This window comes from Meles meles, chromosome 13, assembly GCF_922984935.1.
Source record: "Meles meles chromosome 13, mMelMel3.1 paternal haplotype, whole genome shotgun sequence".
NCBI classification, from domain to species: Eukaryota; Metazoa; Chordata; class Mammalia; order Carnivora; family Mustelidae; genus Meles; species Meles meles.
This window is the reverse complement of record NC_060078.1, coordinates 54,811,080-54,816,813: the sequence shown is the minus strand read 5'-3', so window position 1 is coordinate 54,816,813 and position 5,734 is coordinate 54,811,080. Positions and strand designations below refer to the sequence as shown.

Sequence of the window (5,734 nt, the reverse complement as noted above, 5' to 3'; positions counted from 1 at the left end):
TGCCCTGGAAGAATATTAGAATAGAGTGGTGTAAGAGTAACTGGGTAGTTACTTTAGACTGGGTAGTCAGGTATCTGAGGAAGTAATGGACATTTAAGCTAGAAATTAAATGTCAAGCAGTCAGCTAGCCCAGGGGAAGACAGCTGTAGGGAAGAAAAAATTCCCCCTACCTTACTGGGTTCTTTTGTCTGATCTATGAATTAAATTGACATACAATAGATTAACAGGAGAAACACAAATTTAATTACTTACGTACATATAGGAGTCCCATAGAGTCAACGAAAGGCTCAGCACAGGCAGGTAATTGAGGCTTATATGCCATTCTAAGCTAAGAAGGGAAGGAAAAGATTTCACAGGAAGATGGGAAGAGCAAATGTTTCATAAACAAATATTTGCCATGCCATGCAGAGACAAAGGGGGACAGGGAGAATTCTAACAAATAGGCTCCCCAAATTCCCCCCAGTTTCCCACATCTAGTCCCTAATCTCTGTTAATTGTTTCTGGTGATAGCTCTCTTCCTAGACCAGACCCTCTATGTAAATTCTTTTAAGCATCGAGGGGAAGGTTAAAAAAACTTTTCTTGACCCTTTCAGGTCTTAATTGTCTTTAGCTCAGTATAATCTGCATGCATTCTGGGGAGACTTGTTCTGAACCACTTGTCTGAAACTTCTCTGTAAGTTGCACACATTAAAAGCTGAGCTAGTGGCCAAGGACAGAAGAATCAGGTGAGTAGCTGGGCAGTAAGACATCTGGAAAGGAAGGAAAAAAAACATAGAATGAAGATGAACAAACAGAAAAGAACAAATTGAAGCACTTTTCTCCACAACCCATTTAACCAGTCTCAATCCTGGGAATACATCAGTTCAATAAAATGGCAGTGCTTCATTTATTTGATGGAAAGTGTTAATCTTCTCTTCCTTTCTTTAAACACACACACACACACACACACACATATACACGTATATATGTATATGTATATATATATATAATTCCACAAATAGTATTTATATTCCACAAATATATATATATATATATTTTTTTTTTTTGAGGTAAAGTCCACATAACCTTTGCCACTTTAACCATTTTAAGTAATCTCTACTCCCAACATGGGGATTGAACTCATGACCCTGAGATCAAGAGTCCCCTGCTCTACCAACCCAGCCAGCCAGGCGCCCCCTTCTCTCCCTTTTCTTAAACATCAAATCAGGATTTTATTGTTTTCAGGGCCACCTGGGTGGCTCAAACATCTGACTCTTTGTTTCAGCTCAGGTCATGATCTGACACAGTGTAGTCTGCTTGTCCCTCTCCCTCTCCTCCTTCCCCAACCCCCTGCATCCACATATGTACACTAATAAAATCTTGTAAAAAAAAACAAAAACAGGATTTTTTCATATTTCATTTCATTCAATTTCATAATAAAACAGGTTTCATAATAAAACAAAATATGGAGCTTAGAACTGTACCACATGGAATTTTTCTCTGCCTATCTCCTGCCAGTTCAAAATATTTGCCTCTCTTATTAGCCAGCATTCTCTTAGATTTGCAGTTGAGTTCAAACTATTCAAGCCTCAACACTACCTTCTTTGCAGTTTTAGCCTTTTTTTCCCTAGAAAATTGGCTTAGTCTGCCCATATCCACTCTCCTTGTCATGCTGCTGCTTTCCCTGGACATATAGAGAATCCTTGTTCTTCTTGTACTATGTTACTTGGTGGGTTTGGTGTTTGCCACACTTCTTACAGAAAGTCCAGCGGGTTTTAAGAATGTTCACCATGTTTGTAAATGCACTACTGGCAAGGAAAGAAAGGAATCAGGCTGAAATGAAAGTATTAATATTCTTTTTTTTTTTAAGATTTTATTTATTTATTTGACAGACAGAGATCGCAAGTAGGCAGTGAAGCAGGCAGAGAGAGAGGAGGAAGCAGGCTCCCTGCTGAGCAGAGAGCCCGATGCGGGGCTCGATCCCAGGACCCTGAGATCATGACCTGAGCTGAAGGCAGAGGCTTTAACCCACTGAGCCACCCAGGCGCCCCTTAATATTCTCTTTTAATAGACATAAGTTAGACACTATTTGTCCTGTCTCATTTACACAGAAGAAGCATTTTTCACCAATGACTACACAAGCTCCTCCTTGTTAAGGGTCAGTGTGTCCAGAGCACATCAATTCTGGAGTACCACAGAGGCTAAGCTATTAACTTCTGATTGGAGTATTGTCAAAGTCTGCATAGTAGTATTGAACCCTTGTTCTCTACCACGGAGAGATTTAAGCTCATCTTTCTCAAGACATAAATGACAAAACTTGGGAATAAGGTCCTCAACGCTTAAAAGAATTTGGGAGTGCCAATACACAAGTGAGTTTCCTATAACTTCTTGCCTCATATGTTTATGTGGCATGGCCTTATGAAAAGAGGAGCCCATGTTTGCAATTTGGCTGGCATTTAAGATGGAGTACCTGTGACAAAGGAGCCAGGTGTGAGTCCACATGGTCCTGACCATTTAAGTGGAAAGCCCGTATAAATTTTGCTGCCACACGAGATAAAAAAGCCAGTGCGGTTCACAGACAAGGTCAGAGCAGACTCTGTAATTTTCTAGATCTGGGACACCCCATGACCTTTGTTATTAGTACTGTTAGCATCCATACATCTTTACTTTCCATGTACTCCTGCCGGTTTGTTGGAACAGAACAGGTTGCAAAATACTTGCTCTACGAGGCCTGCAATCTGGCTTTGGTAGCTATAAAACTTAATTTCGCCACCTGACCAAGAATTCAGATTTTTGATCTACCTACATATAGTCGGAATATTGGCCAGTCCAGGCAGGGGAGCAGCTAAGATATGCCAAGTTGTACAAGGATGGCCTGTGAACCATCCAAAACATTTGGTGACTTGCCAAACATCTCAGCTATAGAAGGTAATGTCAGAGTCATTTTTAATCTTCTTGACAGGTTTGAAGATACTATTTGTGGAATCAAACCACAGGGTTTGATTGTAATACTGTCCTGGTATATCATCAAGGAAAGGTTCTTTGGCATCTTTTTTTGATACAAAGGGAAACTTTTTTGCCTATTGTGTTTATCTGGGCAAGGGACAGTCCTTGAATTTTTTTTTTTTTAAGATTGTATTTATTTGAGAGTGTGTGTGAGCAGAACGGAGGGAGGAGCAGAGAGGGAGGGAAGGGGGTAAGAATCCCAAGCAGACCCAAACCCAGGGATCACGCTTAGCTGACTGAGCCACCCAGGTGCAGCAGTCTTTGAACTTCTATAGAGGTTTTCCTGGGTCCAAATGACTCAACAGAAGAGGCAGAGTGGAGTTTTGCTCGTCGTGGATACCTTACCCTATCATACATCGTCTTCCATACTTAGTCAACCACATATTCACAGTGATAGGAACAAAAAATATTCAGATTCTTTTTTTTTTTCTAAAGATTTTATTTATTTATTTGGCAGACAGAGATCACAAGTAGGCAGAAAGAGAGAGAGGGGGAAGCAGGCTCCCTGCTGAGCAGAGAGCCCTATGCAGGGCTTGATCCCAGAACTCTGAGATCATCACCTGAGCTGAAGGCAGAGGCTTAACCCATTGAGCCACCCAGGTGCCCCAAATATTCAGGTTCTTTTGTGCTACATATATGTTAGACATAATCAGCAGTCATATTGATTAATGTGGTCAGGGTTTGGTAAACTGATATAAGAGTATGTTTGGCCAGCCCCCAACTTGTTGGAAAAGTGAGGGTTAATAAGAGCAAGGCACAGGTTGAAAGAGTCTATAGTGAAAACTCAGGGGAAGGAGGGTAGATAAAGCACTCTTCAATCATAATTATTCAATCATAATGAATAAATGAGAAGTGTCATTAATGAGAGAAGGTGACATTTTGTGTGTGTGTGTGTGTGTGTGTGTGTGTGTGTGTGTGTGTGTACAGAGTCTTAAAAGGTGGTGGGGTATAGGTGAAAGAGAAGTTTTTTGATCTGTGATGATAGCAGAGGCTGCCCACCTTTTTTTTTTTTTACGATCTATTTATTTATTTGAGAGAAATAGAGAGAGCTCATGGGAGGGAGGGGTAGAGGGCAAGAGGGAGAGAGAATCTTAAAGCAGACTTCCTGCTGAGTGCAGAGTCGGATATGGGGCTTGATCTCACAACCCTGAGATCTAGAGTCAGATGCTCCTCTGACTGTGCCAGCCAGGTGCCCCTGGGGGTGAGTTTTGAGACCTCTGAGATATTTCATGTCTGAAGTCGTAATAGTTGTTTGCACCTGTTGAAGTCTAGATCTGGAGGCTCTATGGCCTTGTTCTGCTAGTGCCTTTAGGAGAATGAGGGAGTCTATAAGAGCTCCCTGCCTAGTTTGATTACAAAGTAAAAAGTCATCAACATACTGAACAAGAGTGGAACCTTGAGTGAAGGCTATAGAATCCAAGTCAGCTTTAAAGACCTGGGAAACCACTGAGGGAGATTCTCAGTATCCCTGAGGTATGGAAGCCCACATTAACTATCTCCCTCTAAAAGTAAAAGCAAAGAGAAATTGTGAGTCAGTATGCAATGGGATTGAAAGGGGAGTGGAGCAGAGGCCAGTTACTGTAAATCAGGCTGCATCAGTAGGAGCGAGGTTAAGAATAGTAGCTGGATCAGGGACTCCAGGTTTGTGAAGAGTTAGAAAAGATTTGACAGCTCTTAGGTTTGTACAAATCAATGTTTCGTTCCTGTCTGAGTCAAATTTACCTTCTTTCTTTACTGGCAAGATTGGAGTGTTAGAGGGTGAGGAAGTAAAGACAAGTATACCCTGCTGTGAAAGAGATCTACTGTAGGTCCAATTCCTCACTTGGAGTCTCTAGGAAGAGGATATTGGGCTAGTACTGATAGAAATGGTTTTTCTTTTTCCACATAAGGCACACAGGGTCTGTACTTGTAACAATGCAACTTCATCTGCACATGTAGCCCAGAGATAAATTTGGACCACTTACATGTGTATATGTGCTTATGTATTTATTCACTCACTCAAATTCACAACCCTGAGATCCAGAGTTGCATGTCCACTAAGCCAGCCAGGCGCCCCTACAGGGACATCTTTTAAACACTCATCCTATTCAGAGGAACTTAAATCGAGATGAGTTTCCAGTAAGCAAAGTGGGAAATTTTGGGTTTGGTTTGAGGATAGGGAAATAAAAATGCCTTTCTTAGGGCGCCTGGGTGGCTCAGTGGGTTAAGCCTCTGCCTTCAGCTCAGGTTATGATCTCAGGGTCCTGGGATCGAGCCCTGCGTCGGGCTCTCTGCTCGGCAGGGAGCCTGCTTCCCTCTCTCTCTCTGCCTGCTGCTCTGCCTACTTGTGATCTCTATCAAATAAATAAAATCTTCTTTAAAAATTCCTTTCTTATTATATTTTATAGTGGCATTAAATTTACATAACAAATCTCTACCTGAAAGTTATGCTGGTGAGGAGATGGGAGACCAGAAAAGCATGAATGGGGGGGCGCAGGAGGGAGCACCTGGATGGCTCTGTCAGTTAAGGTCATGATCTCAGGGTCCTGAGATTAAGCCCCGAACTGGGTCCTTGCTCAGCAGGGAGTCTGCTTCTCCCTTTCCCTCTGCCCCACCCCCAATTATTCTCTCTCTGCCTCTCTCTTACTCTCATACTCTCTCTGCCTCTTACTCCCAAATAAATAAAATCTTAAAACAAACAAACAAAAAAACCCATGATGGCTATTAAGAGTACCTAAAGATAATGGGGTGAGTTGGGATAGAGGCAGTG

General features: G+C 41.9%; 1 pseudogene; it reads right to left on the bottom strand.

Annotated features, from left to right (window-relative positions):
* Nucleotides 1-699: 699 nt before the first annotated feature.
* LOC123955061 lies at nt 700-1,771 on the bottom strand (annotated as a pseudogene).
* Nucleotides 1,772-5,734: the final 3,963 nt, after the last annotated feature.